The 23115-nt window shown below is 41.1% G+C and overlaps 1 protein-coding gene and 2 long non-coding RNA genes across 6 annotated transcripts in view; 1 reads left to right on the top strand and 2 right to left on the bottom strand.

Moving 5' to 3' along the window:
- LOC147758824 (uncharacterized) overlaps window positions 1-8501 on the bottom strand; it is a 63851-nt gene extending 55350 nt beyond the window's left edge. Inside the window, exons 1-2 of the long non-coding RNA XR_015319412.1 lie at window positions 8138-8501; window positions 7663-7820 (exon numbers count right to left, since the gene is read on the bottom strand). This is a non-coding gene — a long non-coding RNA (uncharacterized LOC147758824). The remainder of the gene's footprint in view (window positions 1-7662; window positions 7821-8137) is intronic.
- Rhp (GTP-Rho-binding protein rhophilin) overlaps window positions 1-23115 on the top strand; it is a 150463-nt gene that overhangs the window by 55636 nt on the left and 71712 nt on the right. The window contains exon 1 of one of the 4 annotated variants that reach the window (XM_022789261.2): window positions 22224-22563. The exons of the other annotated variants lie outside the window; for them this stretch is intronic. The gene's annotated coding sequence lies outside the window, so the exon portion shown is untranslated. Of the gene's footprint in view, window positions 1-22223; window positions 22564-23115 lie in introns of those variants that run through there. 4 annotated transcript variants of the gene reach the window in all.
- Window positions 15519-21578, bottom strand: LOC147758823 (uncharacterized). The gene is made up of 3 exons (XR_015319413.1): window positions 21441-21578; window positions 19145-20532; window positions 15519-17881 (listed from the first exon to the last, which is right to left on the bottom strand). It is a non-coding gene; the product is annotated as an uncharacterized LOC147758823 (long non-coding RNA).

The raw sequence follows: 23115 nt of genomic DNA, 5'->3' as shown, positions 1-23115 counted from the left end.
GTCAGCTCCTACTCGTACCATATGAATTCGTTTATGAGACGTCTTCAGTTGCCGTTTCTAGTCGAATGGCTGTTATCATTGTGTATTTGGAGTGATATGAATACGTCCGTGCGTAAAGCACGACTTTATCAGTCTAAGTTGTGCGCTAATAGGTGTACGATCGAAAATGGCTGTACAATTAGTAGACGGCCGGAACCCTCATGTTAGCAAATTTGACGGGCCAAAACGGCTCCTACTCGATGAGGTGAAACAAACAAAAAGACATAATCGAAAGCTCGCTGCGGAACAACGTTGGATCATTATGTAGCGAGGTAACCGGCAGCCCCATATTGAATTCTGGTTGATACTTAGGCATGCGTCCAGGTACTGCTCCCGTTTATTTTGGACGCGACGATCTTGCACCTTTCTCTAGTTGTCTTTTTTTGCTACGGCCACGCTACGACAGTATTATCCTCATCTATTAAAGAATTGCCGCTTGCAGAAAAATCGCGTCGAACAAGTATACAATATCTAAAACAACAAAGCGAAGCCTACAATTTTGCCCCCCGCAGCCGATAAGATAAGTGATGTTTCTCTCTCTCTCGAAGTCTCTGTGCTAGAAGGAATACTAGTGCGCAGATGGCGTATCGCAGCTAACTTGTGCTATTTAGAAAGTTGGTTTAGTCTCACCTGATGCTGTCGTATCATCTATACTTTCTTGCAACACTTTCCTTCAAGACGATGCCACCGTAGATTGTTCATAGATGAAAACGCACATACAACCCGGCAGCATTATGCTACCAGAATGTGTGAATATTATTCAGCCAGAACTTGAAATTGGCATAGTGCCAAAACGAAGTAGACGCTATGCAAAGCAAACAGATTTCACATAAGATCATTGAATAGTTTTTACAACGAACAAAGTTGTAGGGGGTTACGATGACGATAATAACAATAATAAAATAATACGCGTTATTATATGTGTTATACAGGTGGCTGTGAAGTTTAATGGCTGAAATTATCATTTCATTTAGAAAAGAGAGAGGTAAGGGTGAAGATATAGTCGCTTTTATTTCACCCATAATCTGAAATTGAAACCTCGAGTCATAAATCGTGATTAGCCGTTAGCCACATAAATGTAAAAAGGATGCTCATGATAGAGCTTTGTTGAAGACATCGACTTCACATATCGGAAAAGCAGATGGACCGTAAAAGCCACGTATTACCCATTATCTCTAATAATTCCCATGGTGAAGATTATCCACCAGTAGCGTATACATAGCATCCCATTTTAAATCCCCTCTAACTCTCTACGTATGTTAAGTTTCTGTCCTCATATTTCCTGTGTGCGCCTTTCTTACGTGAAGCCGTCGTCTAACGTAAACGCGACACATCGACGAAGAGAGTAAGAATTTGTGAACACAATTGGCTCGACGTAGCTCTTCCTAATACCGATGGCGTCTAATCTGCTTGTTTGTATTTGCGGCGTCCCTCATCTCAAAACGATCATAATGTTTTCATGACGTTTACATTGAGTTATGTCCTACCGGTCGTCCTGTAGCGTCTTCGCCTTCCGTGCTCAACAGCAGGTACTTGGTGCAAGAAGCGCTATGAGAAAATCCATTAATGCTTTTGACGATATCTTTGCCGTTCTCCCGTACGCACTTCTGACTCAGTAAACTAATGCCGTTATTTAGTATTACTGTTTGTCACAATCACAGCTGTCATCGATATTGATTCCGATGCTCGTATTGATTACGATATGTTTGTTGATGTTATTGTTTCTTGTGGGAACGGGGTGGAGCTGCACACATCCCACTGGACCCCCTTGTGCCGTTGGACTAACGTTGCATGTCCCCACGTCGCTATACATAGATCGAACATGGCGGCTAGAGGAACAGACAAATTACTTTCATAAAATGTGAAACGTATCAAAACTTCGAATACTCGAGAAAAGAGAGTATTTGCTGCATTGCTGGCACGGTCGGTGGAGCAAAAGGCAAACTGTAGTTTTTCGTTGCAAAGATCTAGCGGCTATGAGCGCCGTTCGCGTTTGCTCAAACGAAACGACACCAGTGCATGAAGCGACTGTTAATTGCTATGAAAATGATATTGTCAACGATTAATCGTAGTTTCCAAGATGGACAGTAAAAATAGTCGAGGGGAAAATAAAACGAAACGATGGATCTATTATTATATTGGTCGACCCGTACGTTCCGTGTCGCTGTTTAGTTTAAGCTTACCTCATCCACGGTTGGTAAATAGACCTGCGCATACCGAACGATAACGACACGCTAGCCATATATTGTGTGAAACATCCATTACTGCGGACGTCGCTAAGAGCGTTTGCCATAAATGTTGACAAAAACATATACTGGATAACTCTATTTTTCTATCCAATAAGCGAAACCCGACAAAAAAAATTCCCAATCGACCGCAAAGCGCGGCAGATTGCTAAACAATTTTTCCATGTTCATTTGTTGCTTCTATCTCATACTGCTACATCATTAGTGGCCATTCTTCAAAGCCAGCCACACTTAGCTATTACTCGATCAAATAGTACCGAATGCAAATGCACTACCTACAGCGAATGTGCACATATACCAATACGATAGGCAGTACAGACACAGTCGAATATGGCGTGACAGAACAACCGTATGACGAAGAAGGGCTATAAAAAAGCTATTTAAAGAAGACGAACTGCAGAGTTTGCCCTGCAGCTTCTCGACGATGCAAAATATAATCAAGTGATTAAAATGGCATCATTGTGCCGGAATATATATCGAGGTTGGGTTAGGAGAACCTGTACATCCGTGTTTGTCTTGTATGTTTATGGTTAACTATTGTGGGCGCGACGTTCTTTTGTCCGTATGTGCGTTTGGTTGTTTTTGACGCGAGAGGGCGCTATTTCGAAACGCCCAACAAGTTTTGCGACCTTGCGACAATGCATTTTACTTATTATTTTAGCTCGGTATTGTGGTCAGCGTATTTGTTATATTATTATGGCTATTTTAGTTATTGTGCTTCTTATTCTTGCTATTATAGCGGTGAACTTGTTTGAACTACGCGAGGGCATCGCAGGGCCAACGACCAACTGGACAAAGAGTCTGATCCCTAACTATGCCCGCAATTCTTCTACCGCTATCATTGTAGGCCGTGTTACCTACCCCATAATTTGTCAATGGAATCATGTCTTGACGTCACCTGAAGTCAAAGTTTTCCAAAATTTCTGTCACTTATATGTGGAAAAGACTGGTCATAAAACGCGTCCCACCAGAAACAAAAGCGTATCAGCGTTGTTCTCCTTGGAGACGACGAAAATTGAGTATAATACAGGAACGCAATGAATGATGGACGAAAAGTTCTGATAATCAGAGGTAGCTTGCGAAACTTTTGCTCTTATAGCTTTTGCAATTTACGCTTTGAATAAATGCAATATCTTGCAGACCAATAGTCAATCGGAATATGACGAACCTTACAAGGTTTTTACCGCTTAGAAAAGAAGCCAAAATTAATCTATATCATCTGTTTTTCCTAGGTAAAATTCACAGCGAAACTATCAAACATATTTACTGTTGAAGATGTGTTTTAAGAAGCAACATTACAACTGAACCAGAAATTTGTACATCGATGATTTTCTAGAGACCCGTCTATGTCATATAGAAATGCTTGGTTATTTAGTAAGTGAACGAAGAACGCGGGATGCTTTGAAAAAAGAGAAAATGGGAAAAAAGGGAAAATGGGCGTATTATTGTATAGCCCCAAAAAGATACAGTGTACAATTCGTCGAAAAACAAAGGGCTCACAAGGGTATCACGAAATTGCTAACAGCGAGATTTGCAGGTACCAGTTAGAATGTATAAACATCCGTAATAACGATTTTAGTTCTTCAAATTCATAACTAGAGAAGCTCGTTCACGTGTTATGCTGGTCAATGCTGCCGACAAGGTTTCTGTGCCTTCCTGAGACTTCCTTCCTACCAGTGTCCTTACATGAACATGTTTCGAATCGCGGCTACTATTGCTAGTTACTCCGCTATCGATTAGGATGTTATTATTACTACAGCTTAATGCTGAATAACAACAATGTTCATTAGAGCCAATAGAAACATATAACCATAGCTGTTTCCTTTCATCGTCGACAGTTATTGCTAAACCAAGATAATAATGTATTTTCCCGTCGACGTATTGGGTAACAAAACCCTTCATTCGAACAGACTTCATCCTGGGCTGTACACGTGGTGAGAATTTAAGCTTCCTATTAATTCATTTAGAAGGAGTACACGATCGACGTAATATTTTTGCCGCAAAGCTTAAAATCACAAAAATTAGGAGAGGCGCATCTAACATCGATGCCGTTGCCCTTCATGAACAAAAAAAAAAAAAGATGAAGTTCGATTTAATTAAATCTGGTTATATCTGTTACCCTTTTTTTTTTTTTTCTATGTTCGTTCTTGCTTTTGTTTGATCCCGCTCTTCTGGAGGGAAAAAACTTATCGCAATTCTGCCGTACAAGAGATACTGGCCGACATAAAAACATTTTGCATCATGCACACACACTACCGTCAGTGAAAAAAATTGCATTGCAGCTGCGTCGGCCAATTCAATTATCAGTGTTGAGAAAGGTTAAGTTTATGCTTGATTCCGTCCTGTTCTATTACGCAGGTCTCGCTTGCATCCCTATATGAACCGCAAATGAGATTGATATTCGGTCACTTAACGCTACGAGCTTCGTAAAACAGGAATTGGAGATTGAAAAAACCTTGCGCTGCTGGTAGGTACCACTCACATATACACGTACATGTATAGCGTGCTGCACGTCTATAAAATTAGCAGCTTGCCAACTAACGCTGTATAGCAACCAATGGTAAAGTCATTTAGCTGTTAGCCACTGATGTCGCAGCTTTTACTAAAGGTTTTGCTTGGGGGCTTTGTTTAGCCCACGGCGTTTCTTGACTACTCTGTAAGCGACCATCATATAGAATGGATCTGTTTTGTGGTAAGCGCAAAAGAAAGCTACTATTGTTGACGATATCCGGTGGCGGGGTCACGAAGTGTTCTCTTATAGAAACAAAGTGCACTTGCATTACCGCAGACACGGTAGTGCACGTACGTAATTAGGACAGACAAAACGTTGAATGAACAGGCCTTAGTCATCAACAAATAGCCAAGCTAGCAGGCCCATTACAATTTTCATTCTCGTTATTTATCCGTCCATGTTTTGAATGTGTGCGCGTGCGTAAAAAGTTACGTGATTAAAACATCTAAAAGCGTACTAGTGTGTAGAATAGAACGCGCCGATACGCAGAACGTCGTTAATTAAAGACAATGGTCGCACTTAAACTTGCTTGTAAATTAATAGCACTTAAGTATGGTATAACTGTAAGAAGATGATTTCGTGTTTGACGATATTTTATGATCTGAACCTCAAACGTTATGTCTCTACCTGCCGCTATGACCACAGCACACTCGAGCGCCATGGGTCGATTTATGCGAGCGCTCTCTCTCTCTCAAATGGTCTTCAGTTTATCGTGTTAGCTATTAAGAAACTAGACGCATGATTAAATGTAGACAAATATAACTTAGCAAGCTGAATTCATTCAATGAAAATGACGCACATCGAGAAAAACGCTGAGACAAACTGACCTAGCACAGTGTCCATCCAAGAAAGTTGTGATCCAGTGACAGAAACGATATAGCCAGACAATTAAGCAAGTTAAACTTCAAGTCTGCGATCATCGAATTGCGCTAACCTAGCTACTGAATGCTGCCCTGAACCACTTGAGGCATTTTCCCGAAAAAGATTTTTCTTGACCTAAGAAATAACAGAATAGGCATTTAAAAGGCTCGTGGTTATTTTGTAGGGATGAAAATTGTTGTACAATTAATGAATATAGCCTTCCATTACTTACGACCATATTGGTTCAGGAATGCCAGAGGCTATATGTTCGTTTACTTGTTTTCATTTCAGATCGCTTATTTATTGAGTTTCATAGATGTCTTCGACTGTACTATTTCCTGTAAAACAGGAGCGTTGGCCTGAAGAGGGCAACAGTTCAGGCGTCGTTCCACTAAATTGCACACCTGACGCTCAATGACGTTCTTCAAGAAACATGCTCAGACAAATGGTAGTGGTCCTAATTCACCGTGTTATTTCTTTACCAAGGTCAATATTTTGCTTCGAATACCACTCGATCTTCTACTGTGATGCTATTTAGGTCAGATAATGATCCCAACGACCGTCCCATAAACCATAGTCTGGTCATTTTTTTTTATTTACTGCTAACTACGGCTGACAACATAAGCCACTGGTGGCCAACCACAAACCACCGACACGTTACTACCTCACGCAAGCCTCATAACGTCAAACCGACTAAGCAAACGCGTTACCTACTGTTTCCAAGATTCTACTTACCGAAATTGAAAGGTATATGGTTGTCGTCATTATTAGACGTTTGCATATGGACTCATTATTTGCTAGCTGGCATATTCATGTTTTGGCAACAATTAATAAAGTTTGCTCAGAATGAAAATTCTGGGCTTGGGTTATGTTCATGTGAGTACGATGGCTTATGTGTATATGTGAACTTGTTCTATGTGCGTTTTATTGCATTTTCACAGCTACACTAAGCGTTGTAGTCGTCGCCATCGTTGACACAACTGTGCCCCACATCAGACACGTCGAGCTGGATAGCGGCGAAACTCAACAAACTCAGTTTACGTTATCAAAATTTTGAGCACATATCATAGCATAAAATAAACGTGGAGGGCAAAAGCATTGCATGTCTGTGGCTTCTTTTCTTAACAGACGTTATCCTTTGTCTTTCGCCCAAAACGTCTCATTTTTAAAAGGTCCATTACGTTTATCTCGGTACATGCTCATTCAATAAATTCGGTACTTCGGTTAAGTAACAAAGTACTACCTTTATTCTTTATCGGCAGGAGCTGCAGCCACTGGAGGGGACCGAAAGAAAAGAGTTCTCGCGTCTATAAAGAACGTTAACTGCTATAGCGTTCCAGGCACGGATTGATTTTGAGCCGTTTTCTATTACTGTTATTATCTACTGCCATCGCTCCGGTATTTGTATAAATTATATACGGAGCGCTACAGAAGCAGGGGCAAAGAATCAATCCTTAGGAAATTAAGCTGATAATTTTTTTAGTTGGCTTTGCTATATAATAAAATAACGTTAGATCGCGAACAATAGTAAAGCTATTAAACATATGAAGCATATGTATGATATCTTTTAATAGTTTATATGCAACGAAATCCGGATATTAGCGGGAGTTTGTCATTTGCTGACTCAGTAGTTCCGGTAGCATTCAGTAGTTTATAGGAATTGCACTCTGTTTGAATTTTTCGTGTATATAGCCTTAGCCAGTGCTTTTATGGGAATTGTTTGGGTTATCTCCATAGAAAAAGTGACGACGAGAACCATAGTCAGTTAACAGAATTCTTATTTCTTCAAGATATATAAATGAAATATGATTAATTGTTAGTATATTGAAATATATTAATTGTTACAAATGAATCTTAAAGACAGTCTACTGAATCTCATTGACCTCTCCGCGCATTTCAGTCCTGTTATGGGCAGGATATGTGAATGTGTCTTATCTGGGGTCCAGCCAAGCAGCGATCGAGGTAGATAGAACGAAACGCACTTGAACCGTGAGTGGTACTCACCCTCCACTGTCGGTCGTCTTGGACACGCGACCAAACCGTACTTCGTTCGTTTTTGCCTTATGCCATGAGGCCCCACACAGGCACAACTGTTGGCGCTGTTTCTACGGTGCCTTGGTGGTTCACGTATAAAAAAAAACTCCAAGAGGCGCACATCATACCTGCATAGCGAACAAGGGGTTTCTTTCAATAGGCATTCATACGCGTGAATAGATAACCAACATGAGATTTTCATTGCTTATTCCAACTTTATGAGAGAATGATTCTTATTTTCAGTAACAACCTAAAGTGACGTAGGATTATAGTCAATTTACTTGCTGTCCGCTGTTATACAAGTCTGATTAAAAGTCCTATGAACCGTAGTGAGGAATAAAACGGTCGATAACTAATCAAGCTGCGAACGCGCAGGGAGTTACTTAAAAGTTAAATGCACTTCTATAATCTTAATCAGACAGTTTTACTAAAAACTTCTATATACCTCGGATGCCACGTCCGGTAAATAGATTCTTTCGCCTACGACTTAAAATAAACTTCATCTATATTACACAATCTTGTAGCTAAGTCGAAGCTAGTTTTCCTTGTTTTTACTATACTGTCTGCTTCTACAATTATGGTACTGTTGCCTATCTAACTGAAGTACCATAGCAGTGCCATATAACGTTGCTACACTATTCCTTCGTCAAAATAATGTTCGCAGCGCCACCCTGGGGCAAAAACGGTAGTCTTGCACCAATTCATTTCAGTTAGTTTGCCGTAGCAGCGTAGAGGGCGCCACCGGTAATGCGGGCTGGCGGGAAGGTTTGCCAGAACTCTTTCCCATGCCCAAGCTATGAAACTGACCGGCGCATGGCTCAGGTACGTCAGCAACTTTGTGTGCTCATGAGAACTTTTTCGACAACCCTTCTTCAGCAGACATTTTTAGACATCGATGTGAGTTGTTGTATCCTTTCGCTAGTGAAGGGTATAATCGTTCTACCTGTCACTCTATTACAAACGACAACAATGGTAACATACCTTCAAAAGTGTAATCGTTATATAATATTTATAGCAAATATTGTTATTTTCTGCACCACCACTATTATTACGATCATCATCCTACTTTCATCGCTTCCACTCTCTTATGATGGCTATTGTTACGAGGTTCGTGGTGATGATCCTGCTGATGGTTATCATCATCTGTCAGCTGAATTTGATGACGTCTTTGTTTCTTTGTATTCAGACGAGTTGTAAGTCGATGCTCTCTTTACTAACTAAACGCCTTTTCCTTTCGGCTGAATATTCTCTGTTCGCTTAGCAAGACTCTTTGGCTCTCTGCAAAAGATACTGTACAGGAAGCCTTCTTCTGGTCGCTGTTGGCTGGTGATACATATATACGAAGGAATTGTCCGATTGTCCTCGAAATAAACTTCGGGATTCATTCTACTTAGGAGCGTAACATTTGTTCGTGACCTAATTCACTTATAATTTTTTATCCCTCATTCTCCAATACATATTTCATGTATTAGCGGGTATAAACGAAATCGATGCCACCCGACCGAATACCGGTTCTGAATGGTTCTGAATTCATATCGACAACCTGGTGTGAACTTAAACAAATGTACACCCATATACACAGACTGTGAAACGCATCTATTATACAGGAAAACAGTGAAATCATTTACTGTAGGCCCCGACCAATGTATCAGTCTTAATACTCGTCGACTGCATATAGCAGTCCTCTTCACGTACGATTTATGATCGCCTGCGAAAACAGGAAAGAGGAGAAAAAAAAATGCGACAGCCAGTGCCGCCGTCAATGTTGCGTGTGTCGAAGAAGTGGAACTGAATGGAGCTAATTTGGGGACCTTTGTTCTTTCGGCAGATGAACGCTGCTGATAGCACAATGCCCAAAAACAGACTGATATAGCCGTTCTGAGTAGGATTCTATGTTTTGCCATTTCATTACTTATATTTAATCTCGCCTACTGGCAGAATATGTCTTTATTTTCCTTTTTCGACATCGGCTTTCGTTTCACTCCTACCTTCAATCAGCTACTCGCAATATTTGTAGTCCGTTCATGCATACTTCTGGGTTTAGTTGGGGTTCCGTAGCGTCTTCGCAATTTTCGAGCTATGCTGCTTTTTTGTTGACGTCTTCCTATAGGTAATCGATTATCTTCACCGTTTTACTCTGTTTCGTTACTTCATGCCAGCCAGCGTTGTTGAGGTTCACTCTCAAGAAGTTGCTTATAAGTATTTTTCTTTTTGTCAGATATATAATTTGTTACATACATCTAGGCGTACAGTGGCGTAGTCGGAGCTCGGACAATTGACTCTTTGGGTAAGTGCAAAAAGGCGACGACGAGTGACAAGTGATTTATTGAAAACAATGTGGCAAAGGTAAATTGGATTTTTACTGATACTGACTACGATTGTAACCGCTGTTGTGTGTTACGCTCAAACTTTATTTTTTCTTAATGCTACTCAGCTTTACATCAACATCGTCGAAAGGCGTAGAGAAGAACCAAGGTAAATTATCGACGGAGCAAGAAATCGCAATAAAATCACAGAAACAAAAACGTACAAATAAATCAGTGCATTACAAGTCCAGCTGAACTAATGCAACTAATTGACACAACAAGGGAGAAGGCCCCTAAGGCCACTAACATTCTAAACTGCTGACTCCTGTTGCGGCAAAATGTTAACTGACTTATCCATTTTTTTCATAAAGCCATAATTGATTTTGTCCTGACTGCAGTGTACGTTTTAGCAACGTTTGATTGTGAATTTCTTTCCATGTAGGTTCTCATCAATATACGATTTATTTGTTGCTAGAGTAGATATTGGAATAAAAACCAGAAGGCAGTTTTACTTATGCTAAAAGGAAAACGCACCTGATTGAAACTTGTCAACAGGTCAATGGTGCTTATTTTAGGTGCAAGGTTTCCGCCAGGAACTGCTTGCTGAATCGGGCTTTAAACAAATCCCCATCCCGTTTAATGTTACCTCATCACAAACACTTCTCGCAGGAGATTCGTCAATGACGACAGGATGTCTTCCTCTTTTCTGCTTCTGGAACGGAACAATGGTCAGAATCGCCGTTTGTACACTCGCTAAATAAATATATAAGTTTTATTGTTTACAGTTTTTATAAACAGGACCAAGCTTGTATAACCAATGTAATCGATAGCGGAAGGATACCGAGTTGCGCGCTCCGGAATATTGCGATTTTCAGAACGATTCTTGTTGGCATTTTCTGCCAGCGCGTATTTGAGCTTAGGTCCTAGCTGTCGGAAGTCATATCATGAATAAGATGAATTCCCAAATGAACCAAAACATCATAAGCGGAAATTAAAGTTGGCTATATCTATTCTAAGAGAGATCTGATAACTAGAAAAAAAAATCCGAATAGAAGAAAATTTCTTTTTGACAAAAATATGACGACCACCAGGCTGTTCCCTGAGAGCTATAATGCTATACAAAGTAAATAGAACCGACACAAAAACCTTCCTGCTGAATAGATTTGTAGGCATAATAATAGTTTAAATATATATTCCTGTACGTATTCGAAGCAGTTTTAGGCGGATTTGCAGCTAGTTCTGCGGTCTTAACTTGTAGCACTGCGGTCAAGAACAGGCTCTAAGCGACCGATTGTACTAAGTCTGCCAGGCCTTTTAAATGCGTTTCGTACCTTCCAGTATAATACATCGACTTGCGGAAACAATGACTATTTCAGTTTAGCTCTGGCTCGACTGTCAACATAAATGTTGACTGGGTGCTGAAAAGTAAGTTGGGTATTGGCGAAGAATGCCCAACTTACTTTTCATGGAAACACGCGTGGTCATCAAATCTAGCCTAAATAGACGCTTAATCAGTAGCAAGCGTCATAGAGATACAGCACAAAATAATAGCATACATAATACATTTGCACCAATCAATCTTATCAACCGTTGCAGTAGAATTATCAATAAATCGAATCTTATTTTTCATTTCTGCTGCTAAATACAAGTCAGTCACGTAATATCCCAATATCAAAGAGGATATACGAAATCCCGCATCTGCACCACCCGTACATATCATTAAGTTTATAGAAACCTGGCTTCCTTACAAAATTTATTGTGTAACCCATGCACGGCAAAGCAAGTAACGATATGTCTGTTTAACCGGTTTGTCCTATTTCTTACGTTGTTTCGCATCCGACACAAGGAACCCCCATTAATCCTCGCGAATTTTTACTCCTAGTTCTTGAGGCTTGTCCTAACCATTTTCGTTGCTGGGAGTTCTAAGCAGCAGTATAAGTTCTCAGAGGGTGGTAGTAGGTTGGCCAGGAGATACTCGAGGTGATTTTGGGTCATTATGTGTGGTTCCGGTGCACTTTTAACGCAATTTAGGGGTTCGTAGCTCTCCATTGTAAGCTCGTTCCAAGTGACGCCTATCCAGTTATTACGATCAGAGCTACGTTGGAAGTTAAAGCGCTTGTGAGGGACAAGCGATAAAGCGATACGACCAATGCTACCTTCCTACATCTTTCGTGCGCAATGAAACTTCTGTCGTTCTCGGAGAAAAGTGATCCTGGGTAAAGGAGACCGGTTTACGTAGGCAGGAGGCAACCTAAGAAAGTACAAGACATCAGTAACTGCCGTCCTGGTTTCCCTTCTAAACTTCATCGTCTGTGGTCATTTAAGTCAAATTTACAGTAAATCCTATTTCCGTGGCTGCCGTGTGACATTGGGCTAGAGCTTGCTGCATTTGAAACCTGTCTGATTCCCGTATCACCAAATCGTCCGCATACGAAATGGCTGATTTTTCGGCTCTCTTATTTTGTCAGGAACGCCAAGAATAAGAATGGGCTTAGGCTGTCTCTTTGAGCCAGGCCGGTTATCTGTATAAAGGATGGGAATTCGGTCACTTCGTCGTCGATGATTATTCTGCTTTCCCGAAACAATTTGCAGATCCTGCGGAGAGAATTGCAGAGGGAAGATTGAATATATTTACTAAGGCACCTACCTCAGCCACCGTGAACATAACCTTGGACCTAGACGCCTAGCCGAAGGCTGAGGCTTTGGGGTCGACAACTACCACATAAGATTACGCGAGATGGCTAGTACTCTCTTGACGTTTTTTCCGTAGGATGTTCTTTGGAATTCATATCGCTCCATTGGACTAGCACGTACGCTTTCTATACAGCTATTTTGTTTCTTAGTCAGCAAACGAGAAAGCAGCTTACAAACAAACACTTTTCTCCGCTACGCCCGCCACGATAGAGGGCGCTTAAATCGCCCTTTCCCTTGGAAATCACTAACAGGATACCATCCTTCCCCTAGGCTGCGACTGCGTCAGTGTTTAGACTATTATTAAATTGTACCGTCCAGCGCAGTAGGACGAGCTACCGAACCGCCTTCTTCGTTAGCCACTTACGTTGACACGTACGGTTGACGTGCTGCAGCGGTGATCAAACATGTTTCCAGCCGTTCAAGGTACTGAACGTATTATATTCCTCGACAGATCTTTTCAAAAACGGAGGCAAAGGGCGGAACTCAAGCTGTACCTCGGCCACTCTGACCTTCTGGGTCCTTTAGACAAGGTTGCAATTATAGTTGAACCGCGGCCCGTATTTCCAGGGGGCACGAAAAAGCAACAGAGAACTTGAAACAGATGCTGCGCATAAGTTTCAGTGTTCACCACATCAGGCATAGAGGGAACTTCGTGTATACGTTCCAGGAGCTTACCTACATCTAGACATTGCGTCGGAGCTTGGCGCAATTGCAATTTAGTGAAATCTATCGCCACTGGTATATTAACACGAATTCTTGTTGAACGAAGGAACGATCCTTACCCTGAAACTTTACCCTGTTATTAATCACGTTCGTCGCAGATATATGGATGGCAGAATTTCCTACATGTTCTAGGGAAGTCGGTGTCGGGGCGGATTTAAATCAAGCAACCGAGGCGCGCAACCGTGTCTAGAGAAATATTGGGTTCGGCTGGTCGAGGCGACGTTGAAGCCGCAAACAATAATCGAGAAATAGCGTTGTACACTGATGAGTCTTTCCACCTTTGCGTATGTTGATTGTGGATCAGCCGGCCGAACATAGGCTGCTACGAGACCTAGTCGCTGGTCACGCAGAGTAGTGACGTTATTTCCCACGAGGCACAGTAGAGCGCACACGAAGACAGCTTCAGTTAGACCTATTCCATTGCTCTCCGCAGACAAATAGGCTAATGCTCGATTCCACCATGGCACACAATGGGTAAACTATAGTGTAAGGATAACGCGTGGGTACAATCATGCCGACCCATCAAAGACGAAATATATCCAAGTGGAGCTTCATGCTGGATACAGACAGTTTACCTAATCGTTGTATCATATCGACACTGAAGTGTTACAGACAGTTACAAAGCTTAGCCTTGACTCAGCTGCGAAAAGATGTATCGTAAGTTAAATTTAGCCATTGATTAAATTGCATTCGTACAATTCCTCAGTAAATTATAGCCATTTGTTGTTATTGAATTCATTTGGACAACGGTCCGATGATGACGATGTCGTCTGTCGACTGTGAACGCCCGTGATTTTCTAACCACGGGCGTTCACAGTCACGACACGAAACCAATCTAATACATTCAAATCCGCGTGTTTATCTCCATCGACGCAATAATAATTATATATAATATTATTATTAATGAATTGAATTTGCTTCAGTCAATTATAATATTCGAGTGTTTTAGTAACTTCAGAAAAACTTTTACGTATCATAACTTAGTTGAAGATCTTCAAGAATTTTTATAGTGTAAATATTAGTTCATGTGTATTCGTAATTATTTGAAAGCAGCGAGAAACTAAATTAGCTGAGAATCTCAGTGCTTCTACTAACCCGTAAACAGATGGGCGATAAGTTTTTACAGATTTGATATAGCGAGCCTTATTTTTTTCTATTAGTAAATAGAGAATTCACATCCTGCCCGAATCTAGACTTCCAGCACGCTCGGCGCTTTCGCATCGCAACCAGAACGATCCCGTTTTCATACTGTCCGTTCTTGATTTCGTTACCGTATTATCTCTAGCGATTCAACGTAATCGCAATTGATTTTGTCGATGACAGAACTGCTACATAGAAGTTATACAGGCCACCAATATTTCGATAGAGGACATTTTACCATCCACAAAGTCTTTTCTAACTAACTTAGTTAAGTTAACTTAGCGTAACGGTTCCTGTTGCGACGAACGGGGTTCATCTAACAAGCATTCACTAAGCTTGGTTTTCATTGAGCCTACATCGTGTCCTCTGCAAAAATTGACCGATAGTCCAATAGCCGTCCATACAAAAATATGAAAATCCTAAAAGGTGTGAGTAAACTTAAATAACTCTAATTACACCACGTATGGAATATATCTGTTCATAATTGGCTCAAGGTTATAGAGTTTACACGGGTTACTTTATAATTTCCGCTCCTGCTCTCGGATACAGCTGTTCTTTAGCCATCGAAATGGATCCGCTTACATTTTCAGCTCTTCCGATCACAGCTTCACGGGGTGACTAATCTTCTAGTCGGATGGGATAAAAATATCCATGTTTGTTGGTGACACCCTGAGTCTGAAAACCGTTCCTATTGACGCTCTGATATGAAAATGAGTCGCGGCTATCGCTACAGCTGTTTCATCAATAAACAGGTTTTTGTGTGTGACATTTTCCCTAACTGTACCTGGTGTCGCAATACGACACGTATGAACTAAATACTATATATATATATATATATATATATATATATATATATCTAACTTTTTATTTTTCTATTACTATGAGACGTATCTATGGGCATATAAGCCTTTTTATCGATACTGTACCAACGTTGCAGAGATCATTCATCATCACGTTTCTTAGGTTCCAACTGAGCTTTACAATGAAGTCGTCCATCCGCCCATTGTCACGTTATTAAAAAGTAACAAACATGACACAGAAGCTACTAACAGGTAGCTTAAGGTTTACGTGCAGTGATACAATTGGTTAATTTTTGTCAACACGATAGTACGTGATAGAAAACATCGAGTAACAATCAATGTCAACTATGTATTAACTATCAAGAGCAATTTTTTTCGCCTGATCTATTTCAGGCTAGCGATAATAGATAGGCTAAAAATATCATTAATAATCTAAATGTGGATGATTTCAATCGATAATCCTGTGTCATTTTTCAGATAACACAATAATTAGAGTATTGCAGAACCTTTGTGGCGTTTGGACAAAAAGCTATTTTTGAGTTCCTCCATTGAAATTAAGTTAACATTACTAGGGGAGTTCTGTAGAGACCGAAAGAGATGATAACAGTCCTATGGTGAAGATCAAAATGTCGCCAAAAGTTTTAATGTGTAGCCAAAGTTGAACCCGCTGTTTTTCTGTAGTTTCGATCGATATTTCTCGATAACTTGTTGTAATCGTACTAATTGGTAAAATGTTAGAGGTTCGTTTCGCTGGGCGGCAGTGCGTCACTGTCCACGACCTTTCTCCAACCCTACTAAATACACAATATCACCTGCTCTGGCTTGGTATCGATCTAGGCACCGGCGCAAATTTTTGAAAAACACATTGTTTCTTATTTGAACATCATTGTTATATGTAATCCACTTTTGATCAGTTGCGATTAACTGCTTTAGAAGTAGCTCAATTCCATTGAGCTTCTGTAGTGTTTCGAAGATAGAAATGCGTCCCAGTCAGTTTTTTGTATGGCAAGCAAAATTCAGCTTTTTTTTCTAGCTAGCCTTCCTCAAACGGTTCAAGATCGTTCGATTGTCAGTGTTTAGCTGCTTGGCGGTATAATGGCTACTGAGGTGCCGATCATGGTCAATTTTCGTACTAATTTCATAATTGGTCGACCACTACGGGGATCACCTTCACATCGAAATCTCCAGAGCGAAAGCGACAGAACCAGCTTTGAGCCGTTCCTTCCGATAACGCGTCTCGACCATTAATAGGACGATTTTTTTATGGGCCTGGGTAGCATTCGTGTCTCTATTGTGAAAACATCGAAAAATATAGCAAAATTTTCATTCATCTTTAAGACGCTTTTCCCTAAGCCTGATTGAAAACATCCAAACAATAACTACTGTCGAATTTCAGCTTTCAAATGACATTAATGCCGACCTGCGGCCCAGATGACCTGGGCTAAACGATTTTAAAGCCATCTGGCTAGAAAAACGGTCAATATTTTTCCACCACGTAATTTACGTTGTAAAGGCACTGATACGGTTTCTTTCAATAGTAAATTTCTTATTGGAGCAAAATTACCAATTAGAACATTTATGATAAAAGCAATAGATATAATAGAAAATGCGAATCAATTTAGAATTAATGACATATTATCAGATAACGCTTAGCAATGATGTTTTTCCATAACAAAATGATAAACTTCAGTCGATTCACCATCTTCGACCTGGATGGATCATATCATGTATTCATGATAACGTTATTGTCATGGTATTGTGGCCAGTTACTGCTTCTATACATTCGGGCACCATTGCCATCGATGACGTATTTTTTTTTCACGCCGACAAAACACGGAAAAATGTGTACAGTTTCTTGCATATACGTGAATATCCAATAAGATATTATGGATGACTCCAACACCTATATGGACCTGTAGTTAATACACGTTATTGATCGCATTGTCCGCAAATCGTACATTATATATTGAGATAAATTCGAATATAAAAAGCATTTGTTAATCGGATAGACGTACACATATACAAATACAGGATGCACAGGTACACTTGCTTACTGATTAAGATCGGTTTGCCTTCAAGTTTCTTCGTTTATTTCACAAATTTAACTACTAGCGTTATTTGCTAAAATGAGAGCCTGATTTAGATAAAACACGATATAGGACAGACATTTCGATAAAGCCTGACGAGCTATCAGATTTTGTGATTCTTAACAAAGCTTGAAGCGTTAGGGAAACCTGGCCAGATGAAACTCCTTTGGATATCGTCAGTTGTGGCTTGTTTTTCTTCCGTTTTACCACTTCCTATGTTGTGCTTCCACAGTAGAATCAAAGGGACCGTCCGTGATGTATCATCTTTCCCTAACTCCAATTGTTCTTTGTATGTGACTCGTTGCTCGACAACGAAAAATACTGGCGTTGATAGAAAGGTAATATCATTTGGGATTCAATTGTTAACGAGCCGCTGACGCTTGACCACTTGTTGACAGGAAAGGTGCGTTTGTGGCAATACATCTAACGGTTGACCGGACTGAAAAAAAGAAAAGCCTAAGTTAATAGTGACCGACAACAATAGCAAATGAAATTAAACTTATGAAAACTAGAAATTAAATGAGTAAGTTGATGTTCATGCTTCGCGGGCTACCCTCAAAGTAAATCAGCTCGTTACTACACAGATTGACACAGCAAAATTAACTGAAACAAGTTTAATAAACAAAACAACAGCATAAAGGAAAGAATGTGTAAAGTCGTTACCGAAAACCGAGACGCTAGGTTGGCGAAATAATAGAATTGGTTTTATAATTTTCCCCTCGAATCTGATTCTTGGCTTGGCCTTACTATTACTAGGCCTTATTGCCTCTCTTCCGCCCCATAACTAATCCCTTTCGTTGTTTTTCCATTTCCGACCATTTTTACCTTCTTTATATCTTTTCGACTTAGCGCTACTACTATAATGCTACAGTTATGACGCCATCATTGGTACTGTTGCTGTTCTTCGAATAAGTGCGTCTGCTGCTAGTGCGCTTCACGCCATCGTACACATTTCCTGGTATTTCTCATGCAGGTTTTTGTCATGTTAATTGTGATAGCATTAGGCCGTTGGGTCGGCAACGACCGACCGTGAACGGTGCCTATGATTAGGGCATCTGTCGCAGCAAATGCCGTAAGCTAGCGTAAACGTCGTTCATTCAGTCAACTGGTCTATGCCTCATACTCTTTTCCCTGATAGCCCTCCCGATTATAATCCCCGTACTAAAACGCCCCCTATGTTTAACATGGGCACGTTAGCGCGGTATCTGCGTGCCCCTCCGGTAGCAAATGGAAGAAGGGGCAAAGGCGGTGAAGAAGGTCGACGCCACTACTGGATTAGTTACAAACACCGACACTACAGTCGTTAGTTGTCATTTGTTGTAGCAGTTTATGACAGCAGCAGCAGCAGCAGCAGCAGCAGCAGTATCAGTGAATAGTTGGAAACTCCATTGATTGGCAGTTCGTAGTGCCCACTTACCAAACGGCTTCGCTATTCTGAACCGCGACCAGGAACGTCACGAAGTAGCACCATCTCGCCTAGCCCCATCAATTACCTGACGTAAATAGTTTGCTATATAATGCACAATAAAATTGTCAGTTTGACCGATCAGGACAGTAGATGCTGTAAGCGCACACAAAAATCGAACGACAGCTATACCTTGCTTAAACAAGTAGATGAAAAATAGAAAAAAATTGAAGTCAACAAATAAGAAGATGAGAAATCATAATAATTATAACAATAATAAAAAGCAAATCCGCTTGCCTGCTTGTTGTAGCTAATGTCAGGTGATTTACAGGCCTTCAGTTTGCATTGGCTCACGTGTGGATATCCTGTTGTAAGCTGAACGTTGCACGTATCACAGCTTACAGAATGCTAACGATCTTGCCGAGTTGTTGACGTCCTATTAACCTAATGTGATAGAGTTGGCTTTTGCCGAAAAATCCGCGCCTCTGCGTTCGCTATTCTTCTAATTGTCATTACCGAGGCAAGGTGTTGATGCGTATCAATTAAGTTTTGTACCATAGTCATATCCACTTTTCGATGGGATGCCTTGATTGACAAGAACGGCACTTTCGTGCCGAAACAGTGTTTTACACTCCTGCAGTGGCCATGATAAACTGGGTTCAGTCGTTACGCGTCTTGTACATAATGCTACTTCTCGGTGTTACCAGTTTCCAATAAAGTCGAAGTTTATCATCTTATTTTTCTCTTCGGAACCCAACGAGCAACGTTGACGATCACACAAGTCTTCAACACACTGTGCGCCCATCGAACCCCGCAGAAAATTGTTTTGCCATGTAAATCCTTTTTTCTTCTTTGTCAGTCACTTACGGTACGCTAAAGCAGTGAACAGCACATCCTTATGCCCTACATAGCCACCTTCAATAGCTGGCTGTTATACTGGCGTAAATGCATTCTTCAAGCAACGTTTGCATGATATCGTCATTCGTTTGCCTGTCGAAACATTAAAACTGACAGATCCTAAATATCCCGCTCGTGGTCGTGTCGGTAGGGCACTTCTTACGGCCTATTTCTACGGTGATTGTATGTGCTCGACCGTTCAGCCTCGTTGACGGGATAACAACCGTTGAGTCGGAGGCATCCCTGTGTCCGCCCTTACGGTCTTAGGACGCCATAAGGTAGATCATATAACTTGGACATCAGCGATCACGCATGAGCCGTTGAACCAGAGTCGAAAATCTAGATATTTATTTAATTGCTCTAAATTTTTGTCCTCCACGGATCCATCCATGAACAGGAATAGACATGCGTGTCCACGTATAATCGATAATATATAATGAAACTGTTGATAGAAACGTATAGCAGGTATATATATACGTATGTTATCGTTTCATCTGTTATACATGTGTGTGAGGGGCGTGTATTTAGGCGTCGGTATTTGGACATTAACGATTTTTCAACGTACACAGTCCTAGCATATCGGACATATCAATGTATTATAATACGGAAGAAAAGCCCCATGAATACTTATAAAACGAGACAAACAATATATGAATTAGCTCGGTGTTACAAACGACGTGTACAGACCAAGGGGGCAACGTAGTTAGGGCAAAACGTTTTTTCCGGCGGCAGTAGCTGGCCAGGCTTGTAACGCCAACCTTGAAGTGAGCCGAAATTGTGTCCAACACCTGTAAGCATCCATATGTACCAGTATCCGTTGAATCCTGTATCTGCTTTATTATACGTATACATATATTTTCTTAACAACAGGCCAGTAAAAAACGCTCGTGCAGTGAAGCGAATCCCCTTTTAAATTAACTGATCATCACCCATCATATGGATGAGCAGCAAACGGCCATAGTAGCATTTAGCGAGTCAGCTTTTCCAGGGTTAAAGGAGTGTCACTGAACACGTACAAATTTTCTTCCTTTTTGACCATTGAAGCGCTATTTGCAACAAGTGTGCCCGACTGCCGTCGCTAACCTGCCGCAACTGTCCGACTTGTCTTCGCCATGGTCTTAACGATACGATCAACCATTTCATGTCGCAACGGAGTTGTTGATTGGGGAAAGAAGACCTCACGGAGACGGATGGCAATGCCGTCGTCCACGCGTTTAGCCCTATAGGTCGAACGGCGAAACACGGCGTACGAAGCCGTCATGGCGTCCACTACGGCTATTGCTCCCTCTGCGGCTAGCACTTTCATGTTACCGGCCAGACATGAATAAAAGCATGATTAAATCCGTTCAGAAGCACGCACGTCCAACTAAAAGCCATAATGGCAATTTGCTGTGTGTTTCCCTATGGCTCTTAGCGTGGTCTGTACTCTTCCTTAAAAAGCATGAATGTATTGCATCTATTGTTTATTGCAGTTTTCACCTCTGAAAACCGCAGTGGTAGCTCAATACAATCCGTACGGGCTGTGGCCTTCTCGTTTCTTCATTCACTTAACGAGAATATAGTAGTTTTTTTTGCGAGCGTGAGGCAACCGGCATATAAGGACTATGATAGAAGCGCTAATAGCTACAGCGATCGTAGCGGCATCGTCAGTCAATAAATAACAATGAGAAAGCAAGCGTACAAACAACACACTTACAGCATACGATAAGCTACGTATTTTACGTTACAAGACGGGTTCTAGTCGAGAAAGACGAACGGGTATCTATCTATCTATGCAAGAACAAGTGTCATTTGCTATTTCAACTAAACGTCTGCATGGTATTGATGAGTGCACGTTCATTGTTGCTGCTGCTGCTGCTTCTGCTGTCAGTCACCTGATTGGTTTTAGCAGCGGGACGACGGTAATCCCGATCATAAAACGCTACTATAATCTTTAGTGCAAAACGTGGGGGGCAAGAGGGTAGGTAAAGGTGAAAAGAGGAGTAGAGGCATTCACGTGTAGTAGCTGCTGCTGGCATTGTGCGTGGTGGCCATGCCACAAATAGACATAATAATACACAGGCTGATCTATTTATAAGTGGTGCGTGCTTTTGCGTTCCTTATGGTACAGTTGTACGGTGGGTACGCGACTCGAACAAGGTTCGTTGGGACGCTTATTGATACGTACATCTGCTGCTAATGCTGTTGATAATGGTTGCACCGATGTTCATAATGATGCCGTTCATGGCCAGGAGGACGAAGCGTACGAAGACGGTGTCATCGTTATGCCCCTAGATATATGCGGAACACCGAATAACGTTGAGCATTTGTGAGTGACACCCTGTGCCATCAATGTATAGTCGCTACCGGCAGAAACGATGACGCAACGCCAGGCCTCTCTGTCTCCTGCTGCATAGATATTCCTGCGCCGTTTCCAATGCCAGCGTCAGCTACGACGGTAGCAACAACAAAATAATGCAACTGGTTAAATAACACAGGTAGTCGTATGTCGAAACGAATACTGCATTTACGAAAAAACATTATGAAAGATGCCATATTACTAATGCCACAGCTGCCTTCTGTCGACTTGGTGCGGACCGCCGTCGAAACGGCGTGCATCTACAAACGCAGATATATTTGATTTAACTTATTTGCAGAACGTCGAAGCGCAACAAAGAACGAATGAATAATGGCTATTGAAGTTAGCTGGTCCCAGTTGTTCAGCTGATCGCACAGACGCATTAGATCGTGAAATCTCGTGGATGATTTTCATTCATTGAACATCACGGCACCACGAAACTGCGGGTCGTTAGCTGCTATAGCACGTACATAATGAAAAGGTGGGGTTTCTTTAATAAACCCTGATTTTAGTCATGATAGTAGCCATAGTGGAATATTTCACTTAAGTTGGCTGACGGACCAACTGTTTTCCTTTAAGTTAACGTTAGCAAACCTATTAGTTTGACTATGCTGGAAACATGGGGGTCTAATAACAAACTCTGCCCGCCAAAATGAGATGTATTTCGTTGATGAGATAATTTTTCCATTTGTGAGTAGCACCATGGGGCTTTACAGGGTAGATGCTTCACTTAGATTCAAAGCTACAGAAAGCACTCACTGTAGCCCAAAGGTATTCGCGTGCAGTTCTTCCTCATAAAGGAGATAAAGAAATGCTGTTTTGAATTATCACTACTACATGTATATATGCTATATACGATAGCTAGAACTAGGATCCAGCTCGGTGTAAACATACATGAGCATCGTCACTTATCCGACGTGTGCAACAAGAACTAATCATAATAACCATTGTTCATTGCATTTTCAGGTAAGTCTGTTTTTTGTCGTGGCATCCATCTTCTGACCAGTTCCAGTATGTAATACGTGTTAGCTGA

Source organism: Varroa destructor, unplaced genomic scaffold, assembly GCF_002443255.2.
Source record: "Varroa destructor unplaced genomic scaffold, Vdes_3.0 BEIS01000001.1, whole genome shotgun sequence".
Taxonomy (NCBI): domain Eukaryota; kingdom Metazoa; phylum Arthropoda; class Arachnida; order Mesostigmata; family Varroidae; genus Varroa; species Varroa destructor.
Note: the sequence above shows the minus strand (reverse complement) of the source record. Positions and strands in the feature narration are given on the sequence as shown.